We start from the raw sequence: 24,239 nt of genomic DNA, 5'->3' as shown, positions 1-24,239 counted from the left end.
TGGAAGAGGTCAGGCAAGGTGGTGGGATTTTTCTATCAGGATTCTGGAAGTATTGGCATGTAGTGCCTGAACAATGGTGGTCATATTATCTAATACTTCCCACAAACTAGTGGGAGTCATAGCTTAACAAGTAAAGATTTGCTAAAATGCTGTGTTAACCTTTGGGGCTGCCAAGCTTTTTCTTCTTGAGGAGGAAAAGGCAAGAGAATTAGGCCTGGGAGCAGGATGTGCAATCAGGAGAAAGCTGCAGCGTGTAGTCAGTGGAGCTCTATGAGCACATATGATGAGCCTCAGGGAACGGGTTCCTTTTTAACCAGCCAAGCCAGTGAGCAGGAATCAGGATTATTTGGGCTGGGTTTATAGACTCAGCAGACTCTCCAGACTTGGAATTTATTTGCACTTTGTAGGACAAAATATGACTGTCTTGGAAGGAAAAGACTGGTGTTTCTGGATTCTTTGCAGGTTGAGTTCATCACTGTCAACAATATTTTACATGTCTGATTGATTCATTTAAGCCCTGGACTACCTGCAAGAGATTTTCTCTGCTGAAGATTAAGAAGTAACACTAAATATCATTTACTTGGCCTAAGGACATGTACTAAGATGCTTCTTTCCCTTTTCAATGGGCAAGAATCACTCCATTAGCTTCAACATTTGTCTCACTTGTTCTGTGAAGTGAGAATTTTCCTTCTGTGGTCTACCAAGCTATTAGAAACAGCGCATAAAACATTAGAAAGGAGATTACTAGAACTAAAGAGCTTTAAGACCTTAGAGAAACTGCATGTTATAATATATGAACCTGATGTTTCTCTGTCATGTGATTTTTGCCTCAACTGTTTATGCAGTACTGCACCAACATGTGAAAGAGCTGATCTGAGGCATAAATCCTAGGAGTGGTAACTTCTACTACTCCCTGATTTTACTGAAAATTAAGAAATTTTCACCCTTTGGGCAATGAGTTTTTTACTGAAAACACCTACCTTTACAATGCTGAAAATGCCAGAATGCAAATACAGTATTTTTTTTCATGCAATTTAGTGAGTCATAGTAAAACAATGGAAAAAGAACCCTTAGTCCTCTGAATTCTGGCATTTCTTTTTTCTTTTTTTTTTTTTTTCCTGTGAAAACTCCCAAATGGGTCAAATACTACCAGCAGCCAGATCCACTCTCTCTCTTAGAAATCAGTTTGTGCTTCATGGCACCATATGACACGACAGACGGAAGCAGACATAAATGAATACAAACCCAGGTGCATCTTCATAAGAGCTTCTCTCCCTGCTCCTATCCTTTTTCCCCTCCTTGTTTTCATTCCTTAAGAGCTGAAGTTTGAAAAACAGTTTTCAAACCAGACTTTCTTTTCCTGAATACACGGAAAATCAGTTTGCATTGATCAACCTTGTGGAGAGTGGAAATATGGTTTGGTTTTGTTGTTGCTAAGACATAGAGATTTGATGACTCAAAAAACCCCATTGATATGTGAGGGGGATAGAGATATCTCTGTCCACAGAGATAGAGCTGGTGTAATTTCAAGTGTCCTTAGGCAATTAGCAGGATGCCACCCTGCATGTATTAGTAGCGGCAAAGGTCTTAATTAATACTTATTCTGTAAGTATTAGTGGTCACTGCATAATTGTACTCAAGGCCCAGGATGCAGTCACTGATAGTGTCTGTACTATGACTGTTTGATACTGGAATAGTGAAACTTTTTATCTTCAGGCAAATTTTAAGAGCAAGCTTCAGGTAAACTGCAGTGTCTTTTAATTGAATCTATGACTTGCCTAGGAAGGTACATATGAGCCTGTAAAAATGTGAGGTGGAAACAACACATGGAATTCATTATAACTAGAGTATCTTTCCTTAAGTTACTCTTTCAGAGCTCTCATCTTCTGCTCAGACACAAAGCTTCAATGTAAAGTAGGGCCAAAGCACTGCATGAGTCAAACATGAGGCCAGCTGGGACCAGAGAATGGTTTACAGCTGGCACAAAGCACTTAGATTGTCTTTGCTGGTACCAACTCTACCACATTCCTCAGTGAATATGTTGCTGCCACTATCTCCACCGTGATGTCTGGGGAAGGATTGTGTCCATATCTTGTTGATAAAATGGTTGTTCTTTTAGTGGTGATTCCCCCTTGACTTGCTTTGTCATCACCTTCCCTCTCAGAGGAAGGGAGAAGAAAGAGAGAAGAAGTTTGTTCTTTCCTCTTCCTCACCACAAAAGAACTTGTTGCTGGATTCCACTTAGGATCATCTGGTGCCATTCCCAGAGCATGTGCTTGCCATTCCCTTGTGTCCAAGAATAACTGTTAAATAGCATGTACTATTTTTGTCTGGAGAGATAATGTGTTTGCAATTTCCCTTTTCTCTGATAAAATACAAGAAGATTACCGTGTTCTTTCCTTTATGGTCTTGTACGATCTCCTGCTCTGCAGGGACAGAGATCACTTATGTGTGAGAGAGAGAGCAATTGTTTATTGACATAATGGAAATAAATAAAGGCAATGTAAAGGGCAGGTAAATGGCAGCATCTTTCTGAAAGATATGCTGAATCTCTCCTGCTTCTTTGGAGGTACTAGCAAGTCTGGCCAGTTACTTGCCCTAAGAAGAGTCTGAAATGCACCACTAGAATTAAGGTTCAGAATATGAGTAATTAAGGAAGCCCTTACCCCTGCTCTCATTTTATCTCTCTTCTGTTTCAGTGGTGTTTGTTTCCTTTCCACAAAGACAACAACAGCTCTGAGAGCTGATAAAACAAAGCTTGGCACACTTCCAAGCCAAGATATCTTGTTCTGGGGCTGCATCAGCCTGAGCTGTTCACTTATCCTGCAGTTTTATGATGGTTTTTCATAGTCTGGACCGTCACCTTTGCTAAGAGGGAATTGGGACTGCTAATTGTGGTTGTGTCTGCGTTTGGATACCAATATTAAATAAATTTAAAAGGTCTTTTGTGGGCAGACATGAGCTCATTCTGCCTGTGCTCTAAGCCCACATTAGTCTGCTAAGGTAGGGAAGGAGTTTATCATCTCAGGCTGGTGCCATATCAGCTGTGGCTACAAGGTCTCAGCTTGGTGTGAAGAGCTGCACAAGCTTAGCCTTGAGTGCTCAGGATCAGATCCTTCAGTCTGGCAGTTAGCCCTGTGTGGAGAGAGTGACTATGGATTATCTCCACGTTTGTCTTGTCCCATTTCCAACCTGAGATACTTGTCTGCTACCAGTCCCCAGATGATATTTGTGTGCTACCAGTCCCCAGATCCCTCCTGAAAAGGGATCTCCTCGCTCAGAGGACAGCCTTCGCCTGAGGTGCTCTTGAATTCAGCTCATCACTCTCAACTACAGGAGTTACTAGCTGCAGTTTGAGAGTAGTTTCTGGTCTTCTCAAATTGGCTCATTGATGATAATTATTTATTATATCAGTTTTGGTGAGATACTTTTGATGTTTCATAGTACAGCCGAGAAAATATTAATCTTTGTTTATATACAGGGCATTGCAATGCAGATTTATCTTATTTAATATAGAATTTTTAAAGAGAATAAAAATAAGTAGCTAATAGGTAGTGCCTTTTCACCAAAAGGAAAAAATCAAATTCACCTGAGATCTGATTGGTGTTATGCATTATTGTATAGCACTTTATTGTTTAATTTAAACATTTTTAAAAAAAAAAATAAAAATTTTAAAAAATATTACTTAATTTTTTTTTTATTTTTTTTTTTTTTTAAAATTCCCTTTAATTTTAAGGGAAAAAAATAAGAAGCCTCTGGCCTAGGTCATGAGTCTGGATCTAATAAGCCAGATACTTCTAGTGTTGAGAAAGACAGTAAAGGATCTAGAAGGCCTTGAACAAATTTTTGTAGAGAAGGAAAAGAAATCCAAACATCCCATGTCTAATCTCATATAGTTTTGATAAAATTAATACCGATTCTTTTTTTATTGCTATAGTTATTATATATATTATATATTATATATTATATATTATTTATTATACATTATATATTATATATTATATATTATATATTATATATTATATATTATATATTGTATATTGTATATTGTATATTGTATATTATATATATATAGTTATAAGTATAGTTATAGATTCTTTTTTTATTGCTATACTGCACTGTTTGCAATATGTTTCTACACATGCACTCACATATAATTTCCTCTACAACTTATATATAAATCAGAATGTTCATCCCCCCCCATCCCTTTCTCTTTTCAGATCCATCTTTAGATATCCAGGAGGAATGCTGGGTAACTTTGTATTTTGACTTTTCTGCAACTGCTCTTCAAGCAAGCACATGCCCCTCTGAGGCATCCTGACAGAGGCTGAATCATGTTCTTGCACTGAATCATTTGCAAACCACAGGTCATTGCTCATTTAAAAAAGTTATTTAAAAAAAACCAAGAAGCCTCCAAAGCAACCCAAAACAGGTCTGCCAAGCAGCAGGTATGACCAAGAATACAAAACTGAAGCACTGACCACACTGTGTGTGTGTGCTAATTGGGAGCGAAACCCACACCCTATTCTTCTTCTTATACATTTGTTACGTGCAGAGTCTCTGTCTAATAGCTTTCTTTAGAGTCAATATTTACAACAAAAGCTCATTCATGTGTTGTTTTCTAGTCCTTGACAAGATGAAAAAAAAACATTTAAAATAAAGTATTAAGGAATGCAAAGTGTCAGTGACTTCTTAAACCAATAAGATTCCTCGGTAAAGCGCATTGGTGCTTTGAGATACGCTGGTTTTACAAATACCAAGCATTTGTCTGACATCCTGACTACTGCAACTCCAGCTGTGTTTGCCAGAAAACTTGAGGAACATTTCTATTCCCAAGAAGATATTTATGAAAGAGAATTTAAACCAGGTTGGGACACCTAGAATTTGGAGTACTCAGTGCATAACGTAGAGCCTGCAAACTCAAGGCTTTTTATTACAGTATTTCTGTTGGCTGATACTTAAACAATTCCTTAAATTGTCCTTACTGATGGCTCTAGTAATAAGATATCACAGAAAGCAGATGCTGTAAGAACTGGGGCAGACCAAAGCAGAATATACAATTCCAATATGATAGTCATGATTTGTCTCCAGAATGCACAAATGACTTCAGAGGATCTATTAACATTATCTCTGTGCATCCTACATGAGAAGTACAATGATTATAAATCCAGCAAAACATAAAGACTGAAGCATTCTTTCCTGTTGGATATTTGACTGGACTCTCACTCCTTGGAAAATCTCTGTGCTCTAAATAGCACACTGTCTCCATGGCAATGTGCAGTTCAGTTTTTAACTTTCCAGCACATAAAAATGGTAATTTATTTGTTTTAAGAACTCCTGCAGTTGTCACAGCTATGAAAGCCTCAGGGTTGGGCACTTTCCAAGAGCAGCCAAGCCACCAGGTTAAAGACTGGGTTAACTGCCAGGAAGTGCCCGACCTGAAGGTCATTGGTGCCTAATTATATTATTATTTCCTGTCAGCTCAGCTTATGAAGTGGCACTCAAAGCATTAGGCAGTCAGCACACTCAGAGCATTCACAGAAATTTTGTTTCTTTTGTTCTTGACATTAAGGACTTCTTTGTAAATGAATGCAGCCCGTGATGAAGTAGAGGCATAATAAATCCTGTGCCCAGAGTGCCTGACTTTCACAGCTGCTATGGTTACAACCTTTTTTTTTTCATATTTAATTTGTGATAAGGGTACGCATTGTCATCTCCTTGAGGAAGCAAGGCAATAAGTTTGTGTTTTCAGCATTCTTTCTGTATTGTTTAATCCTTTGATGGCTTGGCTGTCTGCTGTAAAAATCATTGGCCTTGAGACTGTCAGAGCTCTGCCTGGTGAAGTGCTAAGCATTTTGGTTTCAATCCAACAGAGCACTCAGGCAGATGTTCAGCTTCAAGTATGCAGGTAATTTTACTGGAGACTAGAAAAAAAATCACTTGTCCTAACCTCAGAGCCTTTTGTGATTTTCTTGACTAGAACTGGAGAATTCAGTACCTATGGGATTTAACCTATGGATCAGCAATTTCTCAATCTTGAGCTCTGAAAAGAGCTTGAAGGAAATTCAGCTTTTCTTGATATTTTGGCTAGTAATGGGGTTGTCAACCTTTACAAATAAATCTTTTAATACAACAGAAATTAGGGTGCTGCCATGACGTATACGGCCATGGAGAAAAGGAAGTGAGATTGCTTATTGCAAATTCCAATAAGCTTAGGACCAATATTTAAGATGTACAAATGGTGGATAAGAGGGTGAGTTCCTTCACACCACAATGATCTGCATCAGCACAACTCTTCTTCCCATCTCTCCTCAACTGCACTGGGATGATGCCCAAAAATATGTCTAGTCCCTAACAGTGAATTTGTTCAAAGTGCAAAGAGTGCAAAAAGCTTGAGCCATGCTTTATTGTCTCCCTAAATCCCACATCAATCCTTGGACAGTGCAGTACCATGGCTTACTTTCAAAGTGTTTAAGGAGTTTGTAGATTAGGTTACAAGGTATAGTTAAGGGACGTTTGGAACTGAGATGGGAAAGTAATCATTTTGTCACTTATTTCCATGCATTTCTGTGTATGGGATTCTCCAACTGTGATTCACAGAACAGCACAAGACCTCTTCTCTTGTGGGTATAATTTGCTTGGAAAATTAAGATGTGGGACATTGAGGTTAGGAAAGGATTGGTAGTAGGGTTGACTACTGGTACCAATAGCACCAACCATAAATAAAGAGATTACAGAAAAAGCACTGGGGGCCAAGTCGTGTCTGTGGAGTTCAGGGATTCCTCATCCACTGCCATCACATCATGCACTTGTTTTTTTATTCTCCCTTAGGCATTCCATCTTCAAAAACCAGGATCATACATCTTTGGAAGATAAAAACCACAACAGAATATTGAGCAAACTGAACCTGGAAATGCTTCTTGCTCAGCTAAACAGAATGATGTGGTGGTATTGGAAAATGATACACTCTGCAGGCTGGCACTGGGGAAAATGCAAATGCAGAATCAGAAGGTGTTTGAAAATGTGGGAAAAATGATGGAGGAACAGCTTCAAAATGCTTACTCATCTCCTTCAAATTTTCATGCTGGGCAATAGGGATATATATGTGCCATAAAAAAGGTACCTCCCAGAGAGTAAGTTTACATTTGTGTTTATAATTAGCCTCATTGAAGCAACAATGTAGACACTTCTGGATTTGGAGGTAAAGTGGACATCATAACTGAGCAAAACAAGGATTCACATTTATTCCAATACTTGCTCACAATATAGATCCCAGTATGGGTAAAGACAGAGAAGGACTCAGTTCAATCCTGAGCCTTATTATTTACCTTTTTCCTCCTCAGAGCACCCTGTAAAACTTCTCATAAGGCTGGGAGGGGCATTTGCAGTCCATTCTCATAAAAGCAACAACTGCCCAAAGCCACTACGTTTCCCAAATAATTTTTTTACTATATTTATAGAGAAAGGTCATAAAAATCCTAGAATAAAATAACTGATCATGAATTCTCTGGAAATGATGGGGGTGGGGGGTGAGTTCTGCTAGTTTGTTTGCTTTTTAAGCAGGGATGTTGTCACTAAGTACCCTGACACCAAACATCTTGACTAACATTTTCCCTAATTTGTCAGCTTGTTCTATTAAAATACTAAGGGAAACTGGGGCCATCCCTATCTGTTCTCAAAGGTTATATTTTTCAGTTTAGTTGTGCCTACATTTGTTATAATGCTAAGAAACAAGTCTGAAGAGCTTTGCAAAAATGTTGAAACTGGTACAAGTCACTCTCTCACCTGCAATGAGATCAGAATCTGGCATTTAACCCATTGGAATACCATATACCATCGAGGATCTCTCTGAATACAAACTCTTTGGTCTCTACCATTTCTAAATAAAAATAAGTGAAAGGACACATATGCAAGAAAATCCAGAGAAATCCAGAAACAGGCTACATGTTTTAAAGCTATTCCCTGAATTTGAAAGGTTGTGGGTAGATCATATTACAAAATGGGTATGAACAGAATAGAGATAGAGCCACATCAACACAGAAAAATGTTTAGACCACTTTTTTTTACAGAAAGATAATATTCCTGTACTTCCAGTCCTCAGTAGTTGTGAACAAAATTGTATTTCTATAGAAATGGCCATCACTTTGAATTTAAAAAAATTGTAAGGAAACTTGCATCTCTGGAGGGTTCACCTTGTGCCCCTCACACACACTGGTAGCTTTGTACCTTGTGCTCATAATTAAATCTCATCTGTGGACTGGTAGAAGTATGAAACCTAGTTTCTGATTATTTGTCACTGTTCCTCATAGTACTTGAGGGAACATCTCTGTCCATCTCCCTCCTTGGCCCACACTGCAGTATGCTTTCATATTCACCAACCAGAGAAGCACTTGTGATCAGCCCATGCCAAGATGTCAGTCAAGGACCTGGGAAACTTGCCAGAAAAACCTGTCCTTGTGTTAGGCAAATTAACTCTTGGCATATTTGTAATTGTTCCTATTAGTTAGGGGCACTTGCTAGGAGCATCACTAAAAAGATGGTGGCAGGGAACCAGATGAAAAAGAACTTTAGGGACCTCCTGTGTTTGAAAGAGCAATAAAAAGTATGAACCAGGACTACAACAAACTTGGCAGGGCACTCAGAAGAGCCCAACCTGTGGTGTTTAGCGTCACTTCAAGTTACTGCTATGAGCAAGATTGACCAGCTGGCAGGATTGTGTGACCCTCCCTCACCTCCCCCAGCACTCTGTCTGGTGCCAGATAGCATATGCTGGAACATCATGGGATTCCCCAGCAAGACGTGCCCTCAAGTTCTAGGCAACTTTTAGTGACAGCTGTAAAAAAAGGCATCACCATCAGTTTAGTGTCCTGACTTGGCACAAATGCTAATGGCAGATGCTGGTGTCCCCTCCAGTAAGGAAATAGCTGTTTGCTCTGGACAAATTTACTGGAAAAGAAAAGGAGCATCAAATTCATTTCCTACTGATGTGTGTGAATGCATTCCAATTCCCATAAAGCAAAAGGAAATGGGCTATGAACATGGTAAATCAACATTTCAGCTTATAAGACACCAAAATGATCACAAATTATTATGATGGCTCTTTGCCCTTCATAATTACAGTTGTGAGTTTGATTCAAACCTCAGCAAAATCAAAGCAAGGCATACATTGATTTCAGTGTGCTCTGGATAGGATGAAAGATAAAATAATCTTGTGTATCTCAACAAAGCAAAATGTATAATATGTCCCAAGAGCTTTCTCCTGAAACATTAATGCACGTGAGTCACTCTCCTCACACAGACAGCTCCACTATTTGAAGATATTCTGCTGCATAATCTACCCACCCCTTAGAGCAGCAGCCCAGATCCTGTTTCTTGACTCTCATCTTTGACTATTTGTTTGTAACTTGAAAAGTAATGCAAGTATTAATATAGAATACAGGCAGAAATGAGGCAATCCATAAATGACTCCTTTCTCTGAATGCTACCTAGAAATTTATAACTTAAGGCACTGCAGCCAGAGAACTGAAATTAACTGCCCACTTGTGTGAGTCACTGAACATATTTCCACAAAAGCAAAACATAGTCATCTTTCACTCATTACAACATATTTTTTCTGGAGGTATAAATGCCCCTGCTTAGGCCTTGCTCAGCACTGAGCCCACCTTTACAAGTATATTATGCTCAGTAGCTTGCTGCTGACTCCCCAAAGGCATGTTTTCATGGATGGTTTTTTTTTCAGTCTGACCAAAATGTTCCATGACTGTCTTTTGTTACATGTTCAGCAGGGTCAGAATTCCAGCAGGTGCAGCACTGACATCAGAAACGCCAATAAAATCAAAATGTAGTAATAAATATTCTTGTAGGAGGAGTCAGCCCTAGCATTAGGTTCTTGTACATATTCATCCAAAAATGATAACTCACCACATGCAGAGAATATAATGTGTCTTTCGTGAACCATGAAAGCAGGAGTAACCACAGAGAAATGTGAGAGGTCTGTTACTGCCCTGCATGCAGATAAGGATCTAGCAGAACATTTACAGAAAATCCTCCTGTGTCTTTAGTGGGTGGCATTTCTTTAAGAATCTTTGCTTTGTTTCTCCTCCATTTCCTCCAAGACATGGCTCATATTTTATAGCTCAGGAATAGCAGATTATGATTAAATTTGTACATAGTGATTTTTAAATCTGAGATATTAAAAAAAAAAACAAACAAAAACCCAACAGAAACAAACAAACCCCCAAATTTACAGAAAATATAGTATTTCTTTTTTTCCCCCTACTCCTGTTTCATGACTCAGATCTGTAATTCTCAGTCACTTCCATCAGCAAAAGACTGACAGCTATGTCATGGTGTGTTACAGGTAGATAAGAGATGCACTGTTGTCATTGTGTTTAAGATGTCAGGATTATCAGGAGTCACAGAGATTAAATTTCACCCTTTCTACAGTGTCTTGACTGCCACACAACTTGATGCTTAGATTATTTGCATATGCAGTAGATACATACCAAGTATTGTGCATCAGATTAAACTGTGGCAACTTTAATTCTGAGAGATCTGCCTCACCCATTCAAACCCTGCACTAATTAGGCTTAAACTAGCTCTCGTGATTTGAGAATGCAATATGTTCATTGAAATCACTTCTCTCAAGTTAGTCTTTTACTTCTTGGTGTCTCCAATTAGTAATTATTTTTTTTAAAGGAAAAAGGGGATTTTTAGTAAATGAGTATTTTCCACTGAAATACAAATGCTTATGATAGAAAATTCCACATCTTTGAGATAGAACTGAGGTTCATTATAAAGCATTCTGTATATAGGTCTATAGAACACAATTTGGAGCTCTTTCTACAAGCTACTGACAGTAAAAATACAATATAATCACCTTATTTGCTTTTTTATTTTACTAAAAATGGTTCCTTGTTTCCTGGGTTGTTTTATTTTTTTGGCTCCAGTCTCACTCATGCAGATCCTGTGGTCAGTCTACATCCTGCAAATGATGAAAGAAATGAGGAGAAGTAATGACAGAGCTGGCAACATCTCTGAAGCCTCTAAAGTGGATCCATAGCACAGGTGGGGCATCCTGCTCTGCCAAAACTTTTAGAAGCACTTCTGTCCCACATCTGAGTATTTGGGATCAGCCAAGATACAGTGAGTGGAATCTAGGAGAGGAATATTGAGTTTCTACTGATTTCAAAGGAACCAAGCTTTCAAGTATGTGACAGATGGAAGACCTGTAGGTCTCCTGGGTTATGACAAAATGATCCCTGGGTTATGACAAAACCTACTTCTGGGGAGGGATAGAGAAGCTGTTGGGAAAGCAGGGTCTTACAGTACTTTGTTTCACATAACGTTCCTCCCACACAAGTTCTATAAACACCATTACAAAGCTATATGATTAAATCCCCCTGCAAAGGCTTCAAAACTTATTAATTTTATGTCACCTTCTTGAAGTCTGCTGTGGTTTAACTGGGTGTTTATAGGTAATGGGAGAAAGGCTGCTTCATTAAGTCACCCAAGCCTTATGAAGTGTTACAGCACAAGTAGAGCAGCCACAATCCTGCTGTGACAAATCAAACCTAATGAGTGAACAAAAATATTACAGGTGTGTTCCAAACCAGAGGAAATCACAATAAGAACTTTCCAGCCTATACAGTAGTGTTCTGTCCCTGTTTCCAGGTTCTGAAATTCTTTAATGAAAATGACCTAACTGTGGCCTTCCGGTACCTGAAGAGAGTCTACAAGAAAGATGGAAAGAGGCTTTTGTCAATGGGTTGTAGTGACAGGACAAGGGACAATGGACTCCAACTGGAAAAGAATAAGTTTAGATCAGATATTAGGAAGAAATTCTTTACTGTGAGAGGGGTGAGGCCCTGGCAGAGGGTGTCCAGACAAGTTGTGGATGCCTTATCCCTGAAAGTGTTCAGGACCAGATTGGATGGATCAAGTGGAAAGTGTCCTTGTCCATGTCAGGGAAATTTGAAGTAGATGATCTTTAAGGGCCCTTCCAACCCATATCATTCTGCGATTCTATGAAAAAAAATTACTTTATTTTAATGAGAAAAGGTCAGATTGTGCCATCAGTTTATAAGTGGATTTGGCTGTGGCCACTTTAACCTTCATTAGCAATAGGAAAGGCAGATTTAGGTTGATTTTAATAATTCTTAAAATTCATAAACAGAGAAGAAAAAGGTTTCTGCTATAGGTCAGTGAAAACTACCCGAAAAGCTCTCCCTTTGAGAGGAAAAAGGAAACAAGCTGACAAAAATATGCTTGATGTTTTTGAAGTTCAAAACCTCAGTGGTGTAGGAAGCTTTTAACTTTCTCTTTTGTTGCCAAATGCCAGCAGGCAGTCATAGCTATCAATTCCTTTGCATCCTATACAGTTGCATCACATATAATTAGAGGAGAGTGGCAGTTAAGGGGTTTGTTATCCCCTGGGACACTTCAATGGGAGTACAGGCTCCCCTGATTTGTGTTTCATCCTTAATTGCTTCTGAAATTACTTTGATGTGTGTAAAACTGTCTGTTTCATGTGTCATGGAATCATATTCTTGCTCAATGTATTGCTTATTTTTGGACAAAGAGCAGTGAAATTTTGCATACAGAGTTATCTTGCCAAAAGGTAAAAAAAAAAAATAAAAAAATAAAAAGAAATCTTAAAAAATTCCTGGGGAATACATGTTTTTTCAGTTAGTAGAATGCAACTAAACTGCCTCAGTGAAACAACTAAATAACTGTGCTAGCATGGCTCTACTGACAGGTAAAAGAAGAAAATAATCTAAGACCTGTTCCTTGTTGTTCCTCAACAGACCTCTTCTAAACTAAAAATAGCTCATTTGAAATTATTTCGGTAGTTGAGGTACGGTGCAAAGAGACCTATTTTGGGAAATTAAACAGTTAAAATGCCTTGTAAATTGCCAACAGAGTACACCAAAGCTTGCAGGTGATGAATCCCTGGGCACAGTCCCAGACTTTCAGTACTTTTGGTACAGCAGGGATTTTCTGGGTGTAGGCTGTAGTCAGGGGGAATCAGGAATAATTCCAGATGGTCTCCTTTTTGGACGCCTGCAGTCCTGTTAATTCCTGATATGGGAGCAGGAAGGCTGGCATGGCTCAGGTAAGGCTCCAGTACGCTGTTGTGCTCCTGCACCTTGAAGGATGTATTTCTGCACAGCCTCTTTCCTGGTGAATCACCGTGCTGTAGGAGCACTTATATCAGCGCCAAATGTAGAATCCCCACAGGGATGAGAACAGCATGGGAGTAATACCTAATTAAAACTGCAATGAAGTAGGTCAGCTAATATTTCAAAAACAACAGCAAGTGTTCTGATTGTTAATAGTTCAGAGCCCCTGTATTTACTCTGAGCAACAACAAAAAAATTAAATATATGTTGCCTAGAAATGTAATGAAGGCACAAGCTGAAAACACTTGCCACAGTGGATTACAATTGTAAATATTCAAGGCCTCCAATGAGAGCTCTACCTCAACTCCTGCCAATACCTTCAGCAGTGGATTAATGCTGATTCCCCTCCTTCCTCAGGATTACAGGAGGATTGCCAGAAGAGGGTTAAGTAGCCCCAGGTGAAAGAGCAGATGAGAAATCCCTGCTTTCAGCCACAAAAACTGTGGCTATAGTAAGGAAAGGTAATCCCACTCTCAGGTGCCACAATTGCTTATAATGCCATAGGACTGTTTTCAGAAGTCCTAGATCCAGACCAGCCAAATCTCTTGGGTCTTACTGGCCTGCAAATGTAAGTGAGATCTGATCCTTTTCTTCAAAATTCATCATCTTTTTGACTTAGGGTGGAAGTAGCAAGAAAAGCAGCAGCATTTTCAACTTCAGTACAGTCAATGAAGTTCAGTGACTCATGGAAATTTGTAATAGTATTCAAAATGTTAATATTTTTAAACTTTCAGAACAAACATTCACTATTTGATTAATTGTGTGCTATGATTATTTAAACAAAGAAATATCTAGGGGCTTCACAGTAGCAGAGGACCCCTATAAACTGGAACACAACACTTTGCATTTGACCATCTCTTCCCAAAAGTCATGCAACTTATCAAAAAGAATTTCACATGGGAAGGAAGTTCCTTCACTTCCAGCAGCTACTGTGAGCCCATGTTTCAGAGAAGAGCCCTTGGGCAGAGCACAAGCCTTTGTTGTGAAAAAGATGTCCAAAAATTTATTTTCATTTATAAATACTAACAAATCAGTCTAGGATTAAACACCATAAACTCTATACATCAATTTTTATACATCCATATTCATACTCATAGGAAGAACACAGGAGGCTTGTGCAGTCTCGGTTAACCTCTGCCTTTTTAGCTGGGTAAGTAGGTAACTTAATTTTGCTGAGTTGTTGCATGTAAGAGCAGCTCCTTCAGGCATTTTGAGGGACCTCCTCGTGCTTTTCTTCGCAGGAGATTTTTAAGCGTCTCTGCAAACCTGTTGCTTTTGTTAAATGTGAGCTTTGGGAGCCTCATTAGCATATTGGCCTCATTTTGTGGTTGGCTTTAGAGATCTTCGAAACAAAAAAAACCCCAAACAGACAAGAAAGAATTGTCCAGCCTCAAAGAAGTCTGGACTTTGGTCTCTTTACTGCTTTGCACTTGGCTGCTCTGCTCAAATGACACAGATTTGCTTTGGAAGGAAAGGAGAATTGAGTCTCAAAGAAGCCAGGACGTGCTGGATCTCATTTCATCCTGGAGGTGAAGGGATCCCTCATGGTACCAAATCCACACCTCTCACTGCAGTGACTCTGCTGCTGATGGGGCAGCCCTCAGATGGGGACTGAAGGACATAGCAGGTGGCCTGAGGGTGTGTTTTAAGTTAAAAGCAGTAAAACAATCTGTGCTGTGAGGAGGGGTGATGTAATGCTTCCCCTCCTCCGTGGATGAGCTGTAGATTTTCGTAGTGCTGATCTGATGGGCTGTTCTCTACATTTGGTGGAATGAATGGCACTTTATTACATTAGGTGATATAATTGAAGTAAATGTGGCATGAGTCATCCAAGTGGTTAGGTATGCAGAGGAGGAAGACTTTAAAATTAAGTCTGTGAAGGAAAGACCTGCAAGGAATGCAGAAGATTTCTAGCATTGCCTCTTTTTTTTTAATATGGAGAAGTCCTTAGCAGAAAAAAGGGAATTTTTCTAGAAGTCATTCAAGGGATTTTCCCTCCCCAGTTTTGGTCATTCTCCATTCATTAGGCATGAGGGCTACAGAAACAAGTAGCTTCCTAAAGAAAGAGGGGAAAGCAGTGACTTTAGAGTGGGGTTAGATTACCTGTTAAAGGCAGAGGCTGACCCTGCCCATACATGTAGAAACTGAGTTGTTTTTGCTGTCAGAAAGCACAGGTAATTTCTCCAGGACTGGAAGAATTCTTTTACTTGTGATGGACTGGCCCTGACCCTGCAAAACTCATACAGGATTGCAGAGGTGGCATCAAAGGCTGGATCCAATGCCACAGAGAACTCACCCTGAAAATAAAAAAAAATCTCTGAAACATGACTAGGACAAAGTAGGAGTCGCATGCCAAGTAACTCCATCCAAACAGCACGTGCTAGAGCACAGCATCACCAGCATGCAGGAACTTCTGATTGCTCATATAAATACAGAAACAGCTCTTGCAGGGTCTCAGGGCTGAAGTGTTTCTGTTTAGTTAAAATGACCCACATTTAAAGCGAACAGGATGGAGCTTTTCACACACTAATGAGAAGAAATCGCCTTGGCCAATCGCAGTGTGCCAGCCATCGTGCCTGCTTTATAAATGAGATTAATGACTCAATTTGCAGTAAATGCTTCAGCAAGGAGAAACTTATTTTGTTATACTAATTGTGTCACATATGTGCCTTCAAACACCAACTGTGAGGAGCTGGATTTCCCTGTGGCGCACAGGAAGACTGGGCTCTGTGGGTTTACTAATGCCATTGCCCTGATTTCTGTGCTGCAACTGATCATTTTTGATCTTTGTGTTCAGTGCTGCAGCATAAATGCTGGTGATGGCAAAAACTATTGTGTAGCATAATCCTGCCCATTAGTGGAAGGATGAGAGTCTGTCTCTAACATAAGCTGTTCAAACCTATTTTCCCCGCTATCATGAGCAAAACTCTAACGTAATTTACTTAGGCTTTCAATTAGTTTATAATTGTAATGAAATGATGAATAATTGCCAAGGCCTCTAATTTGCTCAATGGCTACTGTGATTTTAATGGCTTTTTACAAAACTTAAATGTTGTCCACTTATAGGGCATACCATATTACTTTAATGGAGTAAATGTATTCAGAGTTTCATCAAATTAATCATTACACCTACTTTTGCATTTGTTCCCATGTTACTAACGGGTTTGCTAATGTAAGTGTGAGAAAACAGGATTTGCTGACAATGGACCAACATCCACAGCGGGTGTAAATTAACCTTGCCACACTGAAATCTGCAACTTGCTTTACACCAGCTAAAGCTCTGCTTCAGTTTGTTCATTATTCATCCGGTTATTCTCATTTTGATACTGGGTACAATTGTCCTCACATTTTTCATGCTTTTACACCACTGTAGTTCTGATGTCAGTGAAATTACTCAGAATCACTGCGGGGCTAGTAAGGGAATTGTATCTAAGGATAGCAGGAAGAGACTTTCTTTCCAATGGCAAATTTTTAGCTCCCTCCCCCCAACTGTTGTATACAAATATATTTGCTGAGAAATGTGTAGGTCTGAATAGTTTGGCTGTGGAATTATCTTTATAAGTTTATTTCCATGCTTCATGCCTTGTTAAATGTGCTTCTGGTTTCAGCTGAAGCTATTAGCAGTTGCTGTATACAGAGCCTCTCTGTAAGCTCTCCACCCATTTACAGTGAGAAAGGACAGTGTTTATTTAATTTAGTATCTTCACAAAATACTGAAATTAGGAGTACTTTCCCATTGTCTGGGGAGTATTTGCATTTCCAAAGTGGTCTATGAGAAATCCAGTGTTGACACTCGTGCCTTTGAAGCCTACAAAGCAACACACAGTATAAGAGCAGCCTCTTTGTTGCCCATCCTGAAAAACACTGAAATATTGTGTCAGGTTCTTTATTGAAAGTTAGCATGCCCCTCAGCTTCATCCTACCCTCCTAAGCTCAGCCTCGTGACAGCAGTAAAAATGATTAGTTTGTGCTCTATTATATTTAGGTGACAGTCTTGGACAATAAACCGCGTGTTACTGAGTTCAGGGGCTTTCACCAAGCATGATGTACAGCCTGCAGAAGGCCCTGAAGATGGGGCAGGGACAATTCCCTTCTGTAGGATGGTTTATGCCTGAAGCACAACTGTAAGGGTGTACCTGCTGTGCTCCTCCAGCCCGTGTCACACAGGGAGCAGTGCCATGGAGAACATGGGCCACTCTGCAGTGTGTTCCCTCTGCAGCCTCACTGTGAAGATGTCTGCAGAAAAGAGGTGATGGAATTTTGGGATCAGGTGAGCCTCTGTGTGTGTAAAACTGGTCATGATACGTAGCTCGTTGCCTTGCTTTATGGAATATTGCCGTCTGGAATATTGCACTCTCGAGTTTGTAATACTCTGCTGTGCATGGTTAGTAGGCTTGTCCTGCTCAGGAAGCCTCCCTGAAGGAAGAACAAACTATATTAAAGTGAACCCCCGAACTCTGACAGTGTCAGCATGGTGAAAAGGTTTCACAGAGATGCAATAGATTGCCAGTAAAATATTCTGACTTCTTACAGTAAAGGCTCTGACTGAAAGGTTTTCCTTGTCAGGGAGGGTATGTTTGTGTTCTGACCTAACAGCTCTCTCGTGGTGGAGGGAGGTCTCAGAATCTAGAGAGAGCTTTAAAAAAATCATATGATACAGGGATTGCCGGTTTGTGTAAAAGAGGGGTTCAACAATGTGGAAGTAAAGATGTACTAAAGGGGTTTGGATAAGTTCCCCCTAGTATTCTACCTCACCAGCTCCCATCTCTGGCTTCTCCACCGTGGTGTGAAAAGATCTGTGACCCTAGATCAGCATATGGATTTTTGTTCCAATGCTTCAGTCTCTTATGTTAATGGCAAGAAGATAAAATATGGTGCTGTGCTAAGCTGAGAAAGTGAGTATTTAGTGCTCTATATGCTGCCTTCTGCAATGGATTTTTTTCTGCCATGTAACCCTATCCTGGGAGAGGTGATTTGATTGCAGCATGGTTGTAATTAACTCCAGAAAGTATCCTGGACAAGTCTAATCTTGTTAACGCCATGCTACTGGAAGGTGCTAGTTAATATCACGCTGAAAGCAATGTAAGAACTAAGATATTTGATTAATAGAGTTTGTATGTTTTAAACTGTTACTGCATGGGAAATCTCAAGTTGTACCTCTTTTTAAAAATGAAGGCTTGACAACCGTGTCCCTTTTATTTGCACAGAAGTACAGATGTACAGCATAAACAAATACACCAGGTTTGTAATGCTGCAAAGTTCCCTGGTCCTTGTGTTCTTTTGTAGACTATCAGGGGAGAAAAGAACCAAAAACCCAAGTGAATTGATCATCCCTTTACTCTCTGAATAATTTCAGCTAAGCACTATGTTATTTTTCCTACCAGGTTTTCAGCCAAAGCTGGCAGGCTTCTTTCTGTTAATCTCTATGGTTTGCTCGCCTATTTCCTATACATTTTTTAGCTGCTGGGTGGATGCTATTATGGCACATCCAACCTTTGGTATAAATAATTTATTCTGAAGGTTCAGTATGTTATAACGTGCATGAAGCATCTTGCATTTATTTTTAATGCTTTTGCTTTCCTGAGAGCTTTCTTCATCCAAAGCTACCGCCAGAGAAAACTGTCAATCTTCAAGCAGAAGGGAGAAACTTTTAGACCATATCATTCTATTTTTCTAGCTATAAATCATATGCTTCTGGTGAAGAGTGGAGCAAATGGTTATTATTTACCATTTTGAAGAACCTGGCTTGGATGATGTGAAAATGTCTGTTTGCATTTGGTGTGAAGTCTCTGTAAGCAACTCCCTGAGCTCACAAGCTTGCGAGTCGTGTGCTGGCCCCCTGTGGGAAGCCAGTGAAATTATGGAATTATTGAAGGGCAGTTGGGTGACTGATAGATGTAAGTGCTAAAAACATAAAAAGAGGTGCAGCTGGGGCAGCAGTAGCCAGGACTGCCTTGGAACAGGAGCACAACCAGGGGATGAACCCACCTCAGATGACAGATGGAAAGACAGCTCAGTTCAGTGGGGAAAGAGGAGCTGATCCCTGCTGGCAGTGGGGACAATGGTCATAGGAATGATATTGTAAATATTTTAGGGATTACTTAATGTAAACTTTAATGGTGGTGGGAGGCTGTTTATTTTATTTTTTTGGGGGGGGGGGTGGTGGAGAGAGTAAGATGCGGGGGTTGGCAGGTTTTTTGTAGATCTTAGAAGTTTGTTTGACATCCTTGTATTTATGCTGATTTAGCTGTAAAACTGTATTATAAATTAAAACTAAGCCAATTTGCCTTATGTGAGATGTATAAAAAATTAAATTAATATTTACCTCGTCTGCAGATAACACAGATAATGGCACAGGAGTGCAAGAGACACTGTCTCTAGTGGCTTCCCCCAAAAACTGAAGCCTGCTGCTCCTCAGAATTTCTATTGACATGCTCAGCTGTGACACAATCCTGTGACTTGCAGAGTTTCTCAGAAAAGAGGACTGGTAATAGAGCGAATAATGTCCAAGGGAGATTGAAAGAGGATGTGAAACTTCGGGAATGAAATCAATGGACAGACTGAACAATGATAAAAGGAAATGTTCCCTGCATGCTTGTTTAGCATGTACAGGGATTTAACTATTTGTTGGCCTTTTAGGAGGCTTGTGCAATATGATGCAGTGCAATTGCAGCTGAACCAGTGGCTGCAGAAGTTTGCCAGCAAGTTTTTGAACCATTTGTATGTCCAAGGCTCTCCAATAACAAGTTAGAGGGGCACTTCATGGCTGAAAATCAGTCCTGAGACAGGGACAGTGCTATGACAGCAATTGTCACAAGGCACATCACAGTTCAATGGCTGGAAGGTGAAGTTGAACTAATTCAATTTCTGCCTAAGAGGGAGATTTCCAGGCACAAGGAAGAAGCAGGAGCAAAGGAGGTTCTCCACAGGAACAGGACAGTAAGTGCTGGGATAGTCTACCCTATGACTGGACACAAGGAGTCTTTCAAATTCATTCCAAGGAGTATTTTAGTCTGGTCTGACTCTCTAGATTAGTGAGGAAGATAAACTTTTCAGCTTCAGTATCAATGTATTTTGTTTCTCAGTTCAACTAGTAATCATGCCTTGTACTTCAGCCAATTGTCTGCAGGCCTTAAAGAGCACGGTTTAATTTTTTTTAATTTATTTTTTTTTCTCCTCTTTAAATGCAGAAATAAGGAGAGGCAACCAGAGCTGGAAAGAGACCAGAACTCAAAACGTGGATGGTTATGGATGGGTGCTGCTCAATCCATTCTCTGTTTCGTGATTCTTAGCTACCTGAGAATGATGATATTTCTCTCACGTGCTCAAAAATTCTGATCTAACCTCAAAGAGGTTTTGTCTCAGTGCATGGGCTGTGCTTTTCAGCAGATCAAACTATTATGTAATGGTCTTTTCTGGTCTTAGCATTAATAAATAGAGTACAGCTCAGTCTCTACCAAATACTGCTGTGCTTGTGTTGTTAAATTGCATTGGCTTGTACTAATACATTTCATGAAAATGCCAGTGCTGAGCAGTACTATGAGCCAATGGAGTTGCATTGAAATTAAAGGTGTTACACCCACTTAAATTAGTTGAGAATTTGGTCTGCAGCATATGATATCTAACACAGTATTAAAAAAATTAAAATCCCCAAACGGCAATTGCTATAGGATCTCAGCTGTGTCCCCTCTAAAACAACAAATTCAAGTTCTGTGCCTTGACTCCTTAAAAATACCTAAACTTTGAAGCAGAACAAAATACATCATTACTACTGTACCCATTTCTGCCTATACTGTTCTTGCCTTAGCTTGATTGAACCAGCAAATTAAAGCTGGACTACTTTTTTTTTCTGAAACCTTTCAGTGGATCAGGTCTAATTCATACTTTTATTGCTTTGTTTCTACATTACTTTTAATTAATTTACTCATTACTTATACTGGGCTGAGTGGAAACAGAATCAAGTCTATAGACTTGAGCTTGACTGTTTTAGATTTTGTAGTCGCTTACAAGAAAATCAGACAAAAGTACATAGATAACGATATTAGAAAATGAGGAATTACTTTGAGGTTTTTTCTTATTTTTAAGTATTGTTTCCAGGAGATCAATCTTTTCATTAGTTTCACCTCAGTGATGAGAATTGATAACAATAAGCCCAGCACCACTACTCTGCAGCACATGGACGCCATGAAATATGCTGATTCCAAAATGTGAGGCTTTTATTCACAGCCTTCATGCTTCTCTAGGTATACCAGCACATTCTAAATATGCCATATGACTTACCACTTGGGAAACCATTTCCCTGTGCCTGCCCCATTTGTAGAAATTGACACAAGCAGCAAATGCCACTAGCAGTCTAAGAATAAAATGAACTATTCTGGTAGGCCTTTGCTTTCTGTGTATTTGCTGTGCTTTACTTGCCTCTGGCAAGTTACAAATGAGAGTAAGAAACATGACTTTTTGAGAGAAAACAAGCCACAGCCTTATAAGAAAAGGCGCAATAAATAATCTGGGTAAATATTCCTTGCCGTGCAGAATTAGCTTCACCTACAATCCTGCAGAAGCTGTTTGTGGCACAATATGGGCCTGATTTTTCCCATTGCTGTTCTGCAATGACTTCACTGAAATCCATGTTTTTGCAGAACATATATCTTCAAGTCTGCCTGTGAGCTGCCTGCCAGCTTTGATTTGGGAGCTGCTTAGACATCAGAGCATGGCCCAGTAGCTGTCAGTGAACACTCGTGCCTAAAAACCCTGTCACCGTGGCAGAACTCATGTTCTGTCATGGGCTTACAGTGTGTGAGCTTCACTGGTGCCATGAGCAAGTGTAACTATGGAGGTAGACAGTGATAAATCCAAGCCACTCCTTTATATCCATGCCTTTATGGATCCCAAAGCTGTTATGGATAACAAAGTTGGTATGAGCAGCCATACACAGTGGTACAGCACACCTGCTGGGTAGGTGCTGGCTGAGGTGGGGTTGAGCTTCTGGAAAGGAGCCCTTTTAGGAAATAATTGATATTCAACAGACTCGCCTGCGTGACAAGTGTTTGAAGTGCAGAAGCTGTGAACACATCGCAGGAACTGGGAAGCTAAGAGTTTTTGAAGGAATCTGACTTTGTATCACACATAGGTAAGTCCCTTTGACATAAGAGAAATCTAGATCCTAGAGAAATCTCAGGAGGAAGCTGTGGTTAAATCAGCAAAATTTACATGCAGATAAAAATTGCTTAGCCAGCTGCACCATTCCTCCAGCAGCACCAGCCTGGTCCTTGAAGTTTATTGCCTACTGCTGTGTGCTGAGTTCCAATTGTCAGATTAATGTAGTCTTACAGCAGTGAGGCTCCTGCCTCCCCGCTTCAAAGGCAGGTGGTAGTTTTCTTTTCACTTCTTTTTTGGAAGAGGCCGTACACATACATGCTGGCTGAACTTTTACTGGCCCTCTGTACTGCTCATAAATCACTTCTGAGGCTGTATAGGGTTGCATAAGCTCAGACTTGTCCCAGTCTAGCTGTGGGTCTAAGTACAGTGCTGGGGTCCATCCCAGTGGGATTGCCATGGCATCTCTGCCCCCAGGGATGAAGCTGATTTTACTCTGAAATCCTGGTGACAGCACACAGCTTGTATCCTTAGCTGGGTACAGAAGACAACTGGCTCTGGAAGCATCCTACAACAAGAAACCCAGACCCCAAAAGAGGCCTTTCTCAGAAGCAGGCTGTGCTTTAGTTGTCTGTTCCTCAGTCAGCAGAGCTGCTGCACTCTGTGGATGGAGGTGCAGAACAGCCCCATGCCTTGTGTTCAACACTGCCAGGCTAGACAGGACAGAAACCTCAGGACATTTTTTCTATCCACTTGTCATTTAACAGGATGCAAGCCAGCTGGCATCTCTCCTCTGTGGCCTTGTCAGCAAGGCTCTTGTTCCATCCTGAATCTATTATGGCCCATTTTCCCTTGACTGCATGTTCAGTTTTCTGCTCCTGTTGCTGTGCCTCAGCAACAGCCCTCCTCTGATGTTCTGGATAACCTTTTCCTCTCCCAGTACCCAGTGAAGGGGGTGTCTGCATCATTCCAATGGCCTTTGATGGCAGCAAGCTGTATTTATCATACTAAACCCATGTAGAACAAATTTTAAGTCTTGTACCCCCTGCTTTTCTCCATACCACTGTAGAGATTTTTCTCTCCTGTGCTATATTATTATTTGAGCTTCTATTTCTTATTCCTTCTTTGAAGTCCTATTCACAAACACCCTTGCCCTCTGAAACTGCTGTCCTTAAAGTTTCTGACATCCCTTCTAACCTAGCGAGACATAAGAGGGAAGAAAGAGATTTGTCCCAAATTCTGTTTCAAAGAATCCAATCTTGCAGGAAAAGGAACCGAGCTCTGTTTACAGAAGTCCCAGATCAAACACCTCTGATTGCTGCTAGAGCAAAGATCTCACTTTGGGTTTATCCCTTTGCTAATGATTTTGTTATCAATGAGGGTGTTGATTCAGTGAGTGTCTAATGTTTTTTGGTCATCAATTATCTCTCCATGGCTTGCTCTCATTCAGCCTTGGAACAGAAATTCCCCAGACACCAGATGATTCATGGACACCTGTAGACAGCTGGAAGTCTACAGCACTGCCATCATTTGCTGTTAGGTCCGTGATCATCAGTGTGTGTAAAATGCTACAAAACATAAAAAGCAGAGCAACCTAAAGACAGGCTCTGGGAATATGAGAACAATAAAAAAGTCATTTATTCCTGGGATCCTCTACCATTTGGCTGCACCAATGCAGCCCCAGTCCATTATTTAAAGCAGGTGGTGCAAGCTCCAGGCATTAGGAGGGGATCTTGGATTGTCAGTCACAGTCACGTCCTCACCTGGAGTGTGAGGATCCAGGACCAAGCTCCTGACCCAGCCAGCCAAGCCTCAGTGCCAAAAGCTGGGAGGCAATGAGGCAGCAGCCAGAGCTGTCTGCCCTTTGTCTCTCTTACAGCTAACAGCTTTTATGCCTGAGGAAGGAATGAGAAAGCACTTTATTTGAATAGTGTTTTATATAGCCTGGTGTGTGTGTGTGTG

The sequence above is a fragment of the Poecile atricapillus genome, chromosome 3 (genome assembly GCF_030490865.1).
Source record: "Poecile atricapillus isolate bPoeAtr1 chromosome 3, bPoeAtr1.hap1, whole genome shotgun sequence".
In the NCBI taxonomy this organism is placed as follows: domain Eukaryota; kingdom Metazoa; phylum Chordata; class Aves; order Passeriformes; family Paridae; genus Poecile; species Poecile atricapillus.
This window is presented reverse-complemented; position numbering follows the sequence as displayed.